Consider the following 13,968-nt stretch of genomic DNA (forward strand, 5'->3'; position numbering starts at 1 on the left):
TTGGGGGTTCAGATCTACCCAGAGAGGCCTAGAAAGATAGGACTAGAAGTCTATTTCCAAACAAAGCAGCCATTGAAAACTCTATCGAGCACAGTTCTACTCTGACAGACACAGGTCGTTTTGAATCCAAAGCAACCCTACGACAACTGGCTTATTTTCTAATGAGATAATAAGGATGGATGATCATCGTAATAGGGTTAAAATACTTTTTCTCCTTTTTGTACATGTGCATTTATTTCTCTCAAGCTGCTCATCACTTGCTAACAAATCTCAGCAGAAATGCACATATTTTCACAATAACTACAGATATTGCATTTTAGATAAATGATTTAGGTCTTTTTAAAAAAGATTTTTATTGGGGGCTCTTACATCTCATATCACAATCCACACATTCTTCCAATGTGTCAAGCACATTTGCACTTACTCCGCCATCATCATTTTCAAACAGCTCCCCATTTCTTCCCCCTCCCTCCCCTGTCCGCCCTCCCTCACGAACCCTTGATAAGTTATCAATTATTTTTTCAATACCTCGTATCATCCTCTGTGGTCCTTTACCTGCTTTTCTGTTATTCGTCCCCCTGGGGGGAGATTCTAGGTTGATCCTTGTGATCGATTTCCCCTATATTCCCATACATTTTATAAATACTTCTTCTTGAAATCTTACTTAGATTTATATAATATATAACATATCTATTGAGAGTGAGTGCAGATTGAGTAGGTCTAATGTGTGCAAGTCAGTGAATTACTTAATACGGCTCTTCTTGTCGTATGCTTTGCTCCTCTCTCCAGTGCCCTTTGTTTCCAGAGAGGTCTGGGTCAGGGGAGGCAAGACCCTGATTGGATATGATCCTCATTCTGTATCACATCTAATTACAAAGCAATATAACCCATCTTTATTTATATATCTGAATAGCTATCTATAGACCTTGGACTGAATAAAACTGGCTAATTCAACTCTGATTTCCAGCACTGAAAATAATTCTTTCTAGCCTGATGGATTTAACTTATAAGGATGCATTTTAACTAAGGTGTTGGCAAAGAATTTTGAAAGTCCCATGGATTGCCCAAAGAATCAGACTGTTTTGAAAGTAGTACAGCCAGTGTTCCTTTGGATAAGCACAGCATAGCTTTGATTTTCAGGGTCTAAACTTATGTAGTTAAAAAAAAGGCATGCATGTTGGACATGTCAATAGGATAGACTATCCCTTGAGAAGGCCATCATGTTTGTTAAAGTGGAGGAGCCTTAAAAGAAAAATGCCCTCAACAAGATGGATTGATTTAATGGCTGTAACAATGGGCTCAGGCATAGGAAAAATTGCAAGGATTGTGCAGGGCTTGACAATTGTCATTCTGTCACTTTGGGTTGGAACCAACTCTCTATGACAACTAACAATAGTCCTTACTATATTTAACACAAGAGATCTAATGCATATATATATATAAACATATGGCAGAAAGTTGCAGATACTTGCAAAAATAACTGAAGTTTTGTTTCTTCATGAGTCCTAAAGCAAAATTTTCAGAGAACTATATCGAGCTAAAATTCCCTCCGATTCTATTCCAAAGACTTCTAGCTTATTTAAAGAAAGACTGGGGTTTTAGAAAGGTCTGCTGCTGTTGTTGATGACTGTTGAGTAAGTATCTCCTGCTGGCCTGCTTATGTGTAAGAGAACTAGTGGGCAGTCCCATGTCATCCTCGTGATTATTGGTGCATTTGAGGCCGTTGTGGTGACTAGTGTGTCAAGCCATCTCATTGAGAGTATTGATTGTCTTCACTGACTTTCAAGTTCACCCAAAATTATGTCCTTTTACAGTGACTGGTTTTCCTAATGTTCTTGGATTTCCCCCCCATTTCCCGCCACACTCTTTGTTACATCAAGCCTGACAGGCTATGCCCAGTCACAGTTCATTTTTCTGTGCCTGAACGCTCTTTCCCAGATGCTTCCATGCATCTTTATCTACCTCGTGTGGAGATTTCCTAGATGTGCCCTTTTTTTATAAGACATAACTAACAATTGTCCTCAGAAGCAACTCCCCCTTTCTCCTGGCCCTCCTTGGCTTTATATTTCTCTATAGCATTTATCAACCATCTTACATACGATTTTTACTGATTTATTTTATATGTTACTTTTTGGCAACACAGCATGAGTGATATGATAGCAGAGATTTTAATTTAGTCTACAGCTCTAGCTCTAGTACCTAGAATACTTCCTGACACATAGAAGACATGGGTTAAAATTGCAGTGAATGAGCACATTCTTTACTCAACTCTTAATTCATACCATTCCTTACTTTTTAAACACTGAACAAGTCTGATTTTTAGACCCTAAACACTAAGGGTCTAAATACTAAGTATTTAGGGTCTCATTTCAGTCCAGGAACAAGAAAGAACCTCAAAGTTCAATTTCTTGAAGAGAATATTCATAGATAATACTACCTAACTGGGTGTAATAAAAAATATGAGAAATTCAACACTGCCTTTCAGGATTTCATGTACCACTTTGACTTAAAAAGATAGAGCCCTAAAAATAAGAGTTGGTTGAGTGTGGAGAGAGAGAACAAAAGAAAAGCCATGTCCTATTAGGAAGCAAATGCAATGGAGACAACTTAATGAGATCTAGTCATTAAAAAAGTATTTGACAACTTTCATGCCTAAATCAAATAATATCAAACTAAATAACAAGACATGAGTAATACTATAAAGATATATAAAATAATGCTATAAATAAAAAGTAACCAATATCGTGCTCCTCTTGGTTGTTAAAGGATATTTTTCAGAATGAATTTCAAAATGGAATATTTTGGCCTTAGACTACAGTTTCAGTTGATTAATTCTGGCTATCTACCCGATAGAGTTCTCATTACTCCATTTTTAAAGCCTACCAACATATTTTGTTTTATATAATCGTCTATCAGCCTGGTTTTTCTAAACTCTTCTCCAAGGCTGCAGAGCCCAGCCTTTAACTGTGGCCAGATGGACGAGGTCAAGCCCCTATCTCACTTGGAGAAGGGCTTCACGACATCATTTCCCAATCCTGATAACTGGTGGCAACAGTGCAGTGGGTGGAGGACGAGTGAAATGGAATTCACCGGGTTGATGTGAGGGCTATAGGACATCTTATTAAAACAATAACAGCCTAATGCACAAGGCAGTCTGTACATCCATCAGCCAGGCTCTAACGAGCATGTGGAAATGTCTTCTATGTTCAAAGGAATATGGCTTATCTTTAGCAATAAATGAAAAATAAAATCCTGCAAAGGATGATGTTAAACCAACCAACAAATTCTGCATGTTTCTTCTCTGACCCTTTGAATTATGACGCATGTGAGGAGCAAGTGACTAATGTTTCAGAGGCGATGAGGGGCGGGGCCATTATACCATCTCTTAGAGAAGGAAACATGGTTGCATCTAATACAGAACAAGAAGATAGAGACTTGCATTTTGTTGCTTTTGATTATATCTTGGATGCTGACTTTTTCCTCATACAAAGCAGTTGCAAGCTCCTTATTGTGTCATCACTTAGACAAATTCTTATAAATTGCTGGGCATTGCTTTCAGAAATATTTTAAACATCAGTCTTGTACCCATACATGAAAACTTCCTATTGTTAACGGCCATCAACATAGTCCCTAACTAACGGAAATACCATAGACAAGATTTAACTGTTTTGATCCAGAGGGAGTTTTTTTTTTAAGAATAGATGGTTAGACTATTATTTTACACTGATCTTCTATAATATTAAATACTATATACATACATAAGTAAATATACATATCAAGGGAAATTCTGAATTTGGGTGGGATCTTCCCTGGAACACCCCTTGTAAAAGCAGGTCAGCTTTTATTCATGTCAAAAGGCTATCCATTTTTGTCGCAGGTATTTTAAGATGTCCTTGCTTGCAGTATTCTAGAAATACACAGACGATCACAGTTGAAGTGTTGTACTCTCTGATTAGGCTCCAAGAATCATTGTCACAAATTCCCAGTGTCATTTGTCTATATGCTTACATTTTGCAGAATTTAAAACATGTAAAAAGCATTGTTTCCTAGCTTAGTTCTACCTTATGATCTTATCAACATTTAAAATACTTTTTCAAAAATGCGTGTGGGGAGAGTGGGAACTGGCATGTAATGTTTTCCCTCTGGTGGCAACTTTACCATACATATCCACTTTATTGCATTTGAGTTGGGGTGCTGAAGAAGAATACTGAAAGTACCACGGATTCCTAAAAGACAAACTGATCTATCTTGGAAGAAGCGCAGCCAGAGTGCTCCTCAGAGACACAGTGTCCTTATCTACAACGCAGCTTGTTCAGGGCCACTGGCTCAAACAAAATCAACCACAAAGAGAGAGTGGGGAAATGCACAGAGAAAGACAGACAGACAAGAAAGGATCTGTTAAATAATCCATCTGTAAAAATATTGATAAGCTAGGAGGAAAATTCTTTATTGTATAGCCTAGTAGCCTAGTCAGTACTCAAAGAGTTCTACTCCATTTCAATCCAGACACTTTATCGAGAACTAGAAGTAGACACTTGAAGCAGACACACTGTGGGGATGCAAAGCCCATTCTCCCAATCTCTGCACACAGTTGCCATGTTGGTATCAGGTGCCATTAAGGTGGCTCTCACTCGTGGTGACATTACTCAGGACAGAACAAAAATGCTGACTGCTCCTGGGGGAGCCTCACAATTGTTCATTGGTTGAGTCTGTTGTTGCAGCCACTGCGTCAATCCATTTTGTTGAGAACCTTCCTCTCTTTGCTGATCCTTTGCCTGGCCAACTTTGTTGTCCTTCTCTAGGGACTAGTCTCTTCTGACAACATGTCCAAACTATATGGGACAAAGTCGTGCCATCCAAATTTTTTTTTTTTGATGGTTAAAAAATTTTGGGTTTTATTGTTTTTGCTAAACAATACTTTTAAAAAATCATTTTGAAGGCAGGGCTTGAATTATTTAATTTTGATCCATTTATTTAATTAAAAAAAAGGAAGGGGAGAGAGATCATGGCCAAAAATAAAAAATAATAATGACCTCCCCCACCCCCACCTTTAGCCAGTCACACGGGCATCACCCATATTCCACTTGGCTCCTGGGAGTCAGGTGGTGGTCCCCTCCACGCCCCACGACCACCTGAAGGTCTGGGGGCACCAGGCACCTGTGGTCGTGCTCAGTAGGTTAGTCAAAACCAGACTGGTGGGCTACTGTCTAGAGAATTGCCCAGGCTTCCTGCCCACCAGCTGAGCAGATACAAACTGTGAAAAGCTTGTAAAACCTTTAGTGGGGAGGAGCAGCACAAGAGGAGAGGCTGGCGGCCGCAGACAGACAAACTGCCATCACCCAAGCTTTTTGTTGGGCTAGCGACTCTGGAAATGGATTTTAAGAAAAGGGTTGGTGGGCTCCAGGCTCCTTATAAGAGTCACCCATGGAGGAGGAGCTGAGCTGTGCCGTGCAAAACAGTTCTTCCTGCACAGGGCACAGGAGTGGGGGGCCGTCTCTATGGCTGGGGGAGCGAAGAGGCGGGTCTTCTAGTACCATGAAGTAAGACAAAGGCAGAGGGGCGAGTCCTGAGGTTCTGGCCAAATGCGAGGCTGGCCCGCACAGGTGAGGACTACAAGAGTCAAGGACCCTCAAACCCCGAATCTCAATTGGAGATTCTCACAGGGAACTATGTCACATTAGGTGCCTGGCTACAGGGTGGGTGGGGAAGGCAATGCTTCTTTATTTTGGAGGGAGGAGGTGGGAGGATCGGCCATGATCTAGTAAAAAGAGACCTGCAAGAAGCAGAAAATATTTAGAGAACATTTAATATATATTTTCATATATATATTTAAAGTTAAGAAAAATAAAACTAATTCAAGCCATGCCCTGTGCAAAAAAAAAAAAAAGAGGGGGGAGAAAAAAAATGCAGGTGGGGGCTAATTTTTTTCTTTTTTTTAAGTGAGACCCCTGTCTGCTGCTCTGGTCTCAACTTAAGTATCACAGTCAGCTTGTTACTTTTATTTTGGGAGAGAAGATGTAAAAGTTTCTTTCAGTCACTCAGAAGGCAAGTGTAGCCACTTATAAAAACAGAACAGGGAACAGACCCAGGACAGGAAAAGTCAAGAGTCGGCAGAGCAGAGCGGGAAGGAACGGGCATGTTCAAAAATAAAATTAACAAGGTGACTGTTCCAGAAGGGGGCTGTGAAAAGGACATGGTGGACCGAAGTCGGTTAGTCAAGTAATGATTCAACTTTTAAATTATTCTCTTGTTCTTTTGTGTTGGGTGTTTTGTTTGTTCAAGTCTAAGATTTGGAAACGCTGGCCCTTCGTTAACAAGAGCCAACAGGAACTATAGGACCCCTTCCCTCCCCCGGCCTGCTCCGCTGCAGTCGCGGCCGCCTCCCGGGCTGGGTCTCGGAAGAGTCCTCCAGGTGTGTGGACTCAGGATGACAGGGCAGCCTCCTTCTGTGGTTGCTGGGCTTGTGAACGCTGCAGTATCTTTTGGCTTTCCACGTCTCTAAAATGTTTTTCAACTATTTTGCGTACATGGCTCAGTGCGCTCCCCTCTTTGCCTTTACAGTTTTCCACTTGATATGGGGGTGTAATAACAACTTCTTCCATGACTACGATGTTTTTTTCTTGCCATTTACAGTCTTTAATGGTCTTGTGAATGGTCTGGAAGAGCTGCTGGCCCTCTAGGGAAACACCAGCGCGGATTGCATAGGCCTGGCTCAGCTTCTCCTCCTCCTCTGTCCGTGCTTTGCTGGCAAGCTTACTAACATTGAGTGCAGCTAGAGGAGGAGGGGGTTCTGTTCGGTCATTAATTATTTCCACTTCTGAAACATACTGTAAGTTTATGAGCAAGATGTCTGCATGGTTGGGCTTTCCACTTGAAGAAGGACATTTTAGAGCCAGCATCTTGGACTGGTAATCGAAGGCCACCACCTCGCCCTGCAGCCGCTGCTCCTGGCAAGTCCGGCGCGACACCTGGCTCCCAACGCTGAAGCACTCGCCCGGAGGAGCCGCCATCTTGCGAGAGCAGCCGCGGCCGGCGGCGGCGGCGGCAGCAGCGGGCGAAAGCCGGGCCCCCAGTCGCCATCCAAATTTTAAAGAACATTCTGGATATGCTTTTTCCAACACAACAGTTCCCTACCTTAGAAACATATTGAGCTATATCACATGGATGTGACCGTTGGGTTGCTATCAACACATAATAAACTTCAAATATAGCATTTTGTAAGGTACCTAATAATTTTCATTATATTTTACTCTTTGAAACCTTCTGTTAAAATCTTATTTGGTATCAGCTCCTCATTAAATCTACTCTTGACATTGTCCCTAAATCCAGCTGGGATATACTCAAGGTTGTACTTGGACTCTCATGGACGTGTTTTCAAATTTTAAATAGACAGGTGTTAGTCTAGCTTCCAGACACAAATTATGAGATTAGACTTAAGGATCTAATTCTGAAATTCTGGCCAGTGAAAATCCTTATGAATAGTTATTCTTAAGGATTGAATGACAGAATTTGGCAAGATCAACAAAGTACTCTTCACTGGAGATGCGTTCTCAACAACATCAACTACACACCCGGATGGCATTCACAGGAATCAAATCAGCAGCATCTGTGGACAGAGACATTGAAGAAACTCCGTTTTTATCAGTCAGAACAAGGATGGGAGTTGACTGTAGAACTATCATAAGTTTCTGTTTTGCAAATTCAGACACAAGTTGAAAACATGTCCATGAGAGTCCAAGCATAGCCTTGAGTATATAAAGTTGAATATGTCCATGAGCACAGTCACCCAAGCGTCACCAGCATATGATGAACTGCAAGGAGAGAAGAAACCAATCAAGTGTTAAACATGAATGATGTTATGGGTAAGACATTTCATGTCTCAAACATCAGAGGAAAACGAATGGAATACACAGAGATGTTGTACAAAAAACAACGGTCAATGTCCAGCCACATCAGGTACTAGTATGTGATCAAGAATCGGTGCTACTGAAGAAAGAAGTTCAAGCTTCACAGAGGCATTAGGAATTGATGCCTTTAGACTCCAGGAATTGATGGAATACTAATTGCAATGTTTCAACAAATGGGTGGGATGTTGGAAGCATTCACTAATCTGTGCCAAAATATTTCAAAAGCGAACTGAAAGAGACCCATATTTGTACTAATTCCGAAGAAAGATGACTCAACAGAATATGGAAATTTCAGAACAATATCACTAATATCACATGCAAGGAAACGTTTTCTTACAATATATTTTTTAATGGTTACAGCAGTATATCAACAGGGAGATGCCAGAAATTCAAGTTGAATTTGAAAGAGGATCTGGAATAAAAGATATAATTTCTGAACTCAATTGGATCTTGGCTGAAAGCAGAAAAGATCACAAAGTGTTGACTCTGTTTTATTGGCTCTGGCAAGGCATTTGTCTTAGGGCATCATAAAACATTATGGATAACATTGTGAAGAATGGGAATTGGAGAACTCTTAATTCTGCCTGTGTGGAACCTATTTATAGGCCAACAAGCATTTTAAACAAACCAAAGAAATGTTGCTTGGGTTAAAATCAGGAAAGTTGTGAGTCAGGGTTGTAACCTGCCACCATATGGATTCAATCAGGGCTTGGTAAATGAACCCCAAAGTTGGACTCCAGGAAGAACATGGCATCGGGATTGGAGGGAGATACAACCTGCGATACACAGATACAAGTTGCTTGTTGAGAAGCCAAGAGGACTTGAAGTGCTTACTGATGAAGATCAAAGATTGTAGTCTTCAGAATGGATCATACTTCAACATAAGGAAAACATGAATTCTCACAAGTGGACCAATAAACAACACCATGAGAAGTACAGATAGGATTCAAGTTGTCAAGAATTTCTTTCTTTGTTTTGAGGTCTGCAATTGATGCCAGTGGATAGTAGTCAAGAAATCAAAGGATCGATGCCTTAAAAAAACCTGCTGCAAAAGGTCTCCTGGACATGTTCAAAAGCACAAAGACACTTTTCAGAATAAGGTGATTTGAGGAGTGAGGCCATAGTTTCAGTCATGACATATCCATACAAAATCTGGACAACTAAGAGAAGGCCAAAAGTGAACTGATGTCCCTGAAGCAGGGTGTTAGAAAACAACACTGAACACTAAAGACTGTCAGACAAATGGACAACTCTCCTGGAATGAGTACAGCCAGAACAAATTTGTCATTGGACGCAAGCATGTTGCAATTTCATTTGATGTACTTTAGACATGCTATCACTGGGGACCAGTCCCTAGAAGACATACTGCTTGGAAAACTCGTCAAGACAAAAGAAGTAGATGCTTCAAAAAATGTATGAACACAGTAGCTGCAGTAGCATGCTCAAGCATAGTGGTGGCTATAGGGCTGGCGGAAGACTGGGAAGTATCTTGTTCTGGCTTTACTGTGCGGCACAGTGACTCCGGACACCTAACAATAGCAGTAGCAACAGCATAGCACCTCACAGAGAATATGAGCCACCTGTATTTGAGGCTCTGGTTCTTCAATAAGGAAGATCAAGTATATGACCTTAGATAAATGACTTGCTCTACTTCTTGGAATCTCAGTTTTCTTTTCTGAAATATTTAAATTATAATACTGTGGTCTGAAATCCATGGATAAATAATCCAACTGATCCATGAGAATTAAAAGGAACTGATGAACATTTAGGCATCTAATAGTGCCAGGCTCATTTTAGCATCTTAATAAATTATTTTCTTTCCTAGAAATCCAACATCCAAATCACATCATGCTTTGGTTTTCAAATTACACTGATAATTCACATCTAACTAGGTAGCACTTTTTATGTAAGAATACTTGCTTTATAATTTGTCTACTTTAATACTCCATTTTATAATTAGACTCTATTTATGACTGTTTCATATTTTTACCTAATACTCCATAGTTCTGTTTATTATAGCTCCTGCCAGATTCAATAAGAGCTCAAATTTCTAGCAACTAAGTTGGGCGTGAATGACTTTTGTCATTATTGTATGTCTTCCTACACTTACCTGGAAAAGTAATAGTCACACTTAACATCTATAATTATACTTGAGATGTTACTGAAACCTTGACCCACTTTATCTGTTACTAAAACTTGTCTTTATATTTTAAATATGAGGCCCAGGTACCTACAGCATAAGTATCACTATCCATGAGAAGCTATGGAAACTTCCAGTCACCAAGTTTACTAAAATGCAGCTTAAAGGAAAATAGGTAGTATCTCCTGAAATATTTAAATTCTATATATTAGTGTGTTTCTATGTTTAATTTTTAAATTGGTTATCTATGTGTTATAATTGTTCATATTTTTATTCACATTTTATATATTTTCCCTTTAACCTTTTGATCTGTTGATTTTAATTGACAAACAAGCCTCCAGCCATTGAAGAATATTGCATGTAGAATAATGCTATAAAGTCCCATAAATGGTTATCTTACTTCTCTTAGAAGCATGCAAAATATTTTCTAAATCAGTGTCTGCAGAGTCAATGAGAATGGAGGGAAGCAATAGAATAATTCATGACATACATGCCAATATATTTACCTCCATTTGCTTTTTATCCAATTTCCCCCCTCACTTTACTTGTGAAGATTTAGTAAGTAAACAAAGTGCTTGATAATCTCATTTACCATGCAAATTAATTCTGCTTGTATGTCATGGAGTGTCTTGTTAAATTACCTTTGTGAAGATACTCAGACTTTTTCTTAAGGAGAAAATAATTTGAGGAAATTTTTAAAAACAGAAGTGTGGGATTATAGACTGGCCTGCATAATTTTGTGTACACACAGTATGTATTCTCATTTAGTAACTAACTAAATCAAATGTTAACACCATGGGCAAGGTTGATTTTAGCCAATACTTATGAATGGAAAGGTTTCATGGAGCGTACAGACTAAGGACGAGACTAGAAGAAAGATGTGGTCCACTTCCGGAGGACTAGCCGTTTAACATGTTGGGAACAGCAGACGGGCGTCGTATGAGAGTGTTGAAGGTTGAACTCCTCCTACTGGAAAGTACTAAAATATGATGAGAGAAGAGCTGCCTCCTTGAAGCATGAGACGCCTAATGACATGGATAAGCAAAGCCTTCAGGACCTGCATGTGCTGGGATGCTACAACTCAAAAGAAGACGACATGAATATGTAAGCATATTACTAATATATAAAAACATACAATGCATGAAACATGGATATAAGATCATCGGAAGGCACCCAAATGGAAATGTTGTTGTTCTTAGAGGCCATCCTGTCTCTGCTGACTCATAGCGGCCCTGTGTGCGTACAACAGAACAAACACTGCACAGGCCATGCCATCCTTACAATTGCTCTAACCATCTGAGTCTACTGCGGCCATCATCTTGCTTAAGGTTTTCCTCTTTCTCACTTCTCTTCTACTTTACAAGCATTATGTCTTTTTTTAGGGACTGGTCTCTTCTGATTACATGTTCAAAACACATGAGATGAAGTCTCATCATTCTTCACATGAAATTGAATACATAAAAAATTGATATCCTAGGTATTAGTTTGTTGAAATGGGCTGAAACTGGCTAACTGGTCTCAGACAATCATATGGTTTCCTATTATAGAAATGGGAAATAAGATAAGATATAATAATTATTTATAAACTATCAAGGGACCAGGGAGAAGGGGGGAGTGGGGAGGGAGGGGGAGGAGGGAAAAAAAGAGAAACCGAGCTGATTCCAGGAACCCAACTGGAAGGTGAATTTTGAGAATGACGAGTGCAACCAATGTATAAGGGTGCTTTGCTCAATTGATGTATGTACGGATTGTGATAAGAGTTGTATGAGCCCCAACAAAAAGATTCATTAATTAAAAAAAAAGAAAAAAGAAATGGGAAATTCAAGTAAATGGTTTAGTATTCATCATCAACAGGAACATATACAAGATCTATCATGTACAACAATAATTAAAATTTACACACCAGCCATTAATGTCAGAGATTAAGAAATTGAAGAATTCCATCAACTTCATCAATATGATCAAATAAACAAGATGTGTTGATAATTACTGGTGATTATAATGTGAAAGTCAGAAACAAGATAGGTCAGTACTTGTACAACCTCTTGGTGTAAAAATTATATGGAAGATAACTTTTGTAAGATCAATAACTTCTTCATTACAAAAACCTTTTTTTCAACAATGCAAATTATGACTGTAAATGTGAACCTCACAGGATTCAAATGACTCTGTCAGTGGGAAGAGATGAGGGAGAAGCACAGTATCATCAACTGAAACAAGTTCAGGGTCGACTGTAGAACAGACCACCAATTGCTCACATGTCAGTTCAGGTTGAAGCTGAAGAAAATGAAAACAAGTCCACAGGAGTCAAAGTTTAACCTTGAGTCTATCCCTCCCCCTGAATTTAGAGACCATCTCAACAACCGATTCGAAGCATGGGACAGTCTTGGTCTACAATACTATGAACAACAAATATGAAGAAAGTAAAAAGTCTTTCAAAATACCAAAATGTGCAACATAAGAGACTCTGAAACTTGTTTGTGGATATAAAGTAGTTAAAACAAATAGAATAAATGATAAAGCAAAAGAGATGAACAGAAAATGTCAAAGGGAAGCTCAGGAAGAAAAACTCAACCCCCCAAATTAATTTCCATCATGTTGATTCCAACTCAGAATAAAGTATTATAATGGAATATGAAAAGACATGGAGTTAGAAAATTGAAAAAAAGAGCATGATACATATTACTAAAACTGAAGTAAATCAAGAAAAATCAAAGTCTCAATTTTTAGTTGTGAAAGATTCGATGGGCAAGATATTGAGTGATGCAGGAAGCATCTAGAGAAAGCTGAGAAAATACACCTTTACCAAAAAGAATTTGTTGACATGGAATCATGTTAGAAGGTAACATATGACCAAGAACTGTGAGTATTGAAGGAAAGATTACACTGTCCTGAAGGCATTGGTAAAAACAAGGTTCTAAAAATTGACTGAATATATATTTAAATGTTTTAACAAATTGATGCAGTCATGGAAGCACTCAATAATATATGCCCAGAAATGTGCAAGACAGCTACCTGGCCAACTAATTGAAAATGATTTATATTAAAAAAAGAGGTGACTCAATAGAATGAAATCAATTATCAATCAATGTCATTAGTATCACAAACAAGTAAAATTTTGCTCAAGAAAAATAAAAAAATGATTGCAGAAGTACATCAACATGGAGTTGCCAAATATTCAAGCTAAATTCAGAAGAAGGTGTAGAATGACAGCTTTCATTGTTCATGTGAAATAGATCTTGGCCGAAAGCCGAGGATACCAGAGAAAGATCTGCTTTTGTGTAATTGATTATGCAAAGGCATTTGACTGTGTGAATTATAACAAACTAGGGATAACATTGTGAAGAATGGGAATTCCCAAACACTGTACTGTGTGCTAATTCAGAACCTATACATAGACAATGAGGCATTTGTATGAACAGAACAAGGTGTTACTGAGATGTCTGAAAGCCGGAAAGGTATGTATCAGAGTTGTATCCTTTTACTCAATCAGTACGCTGAGCAATTCATCTGAAAAACTGGGCTCCATGAAGAAGAACGTGGCTTCAAGGTTGGAGTAAGTAATAATCTCGGTATGCAGATGACACAACCTTGTCTACGGAATGCCAAGAGGACCTGAAGCACTTACTGATGAAGATCAAGCACTACAGCCTTCAGTGTGGATTATAACTCATGCTAACGGAAACCAGAACCTTCACTACTAGACCAGTAGATATCACGATAAATGGAGAAAAGGCTGATGTCAAAGATTTTCATTTTACATGGATCACAGTCAGTGCTAATGCAAACAGAATGGCTAAATGGTCTATTGCCTTGGGAAAATCTGCTGCGCAAGAGCGCTTCAGAGAGTTGAGGAGCGAAGGGGTGTCTTTGCGGAGTGAGATGTCCCTGACTCAATCAGGAGTATGTTCAATCACCTCG

General features: G+C 39.1%; 1 pseudogene; it reads right to left on the bottom strand.

The window, feature by feature from the left end:
• Nucleotides 1–6,232: 6,232 nt before the first annotated feature.
• Nucleotides 6,233–7,046, bottom strand: LOC142439138 (protein LSM12 pseudogene; annotated as a pseudogene).
• Nucleotides 7,047–13,968: the final 6,922 nt, after the last annotated feature.

The sequence above is a fragment of the Tenrec ecaudatus genome, chromosome 2 (assembly GCF_050624435.1).
Source record: "Tenrec ecaudatus isolate mTenEca1 chromosome 2, mTenEca1.hap1, whole genome shotgun sequence".
NCBI classification, from domain to species: Eukaryota; Metazoa; Chordata; class Mammalia; order Afrosoricida; family Tenrecidae; genus Tenrec; species Tenrec ecaudatus.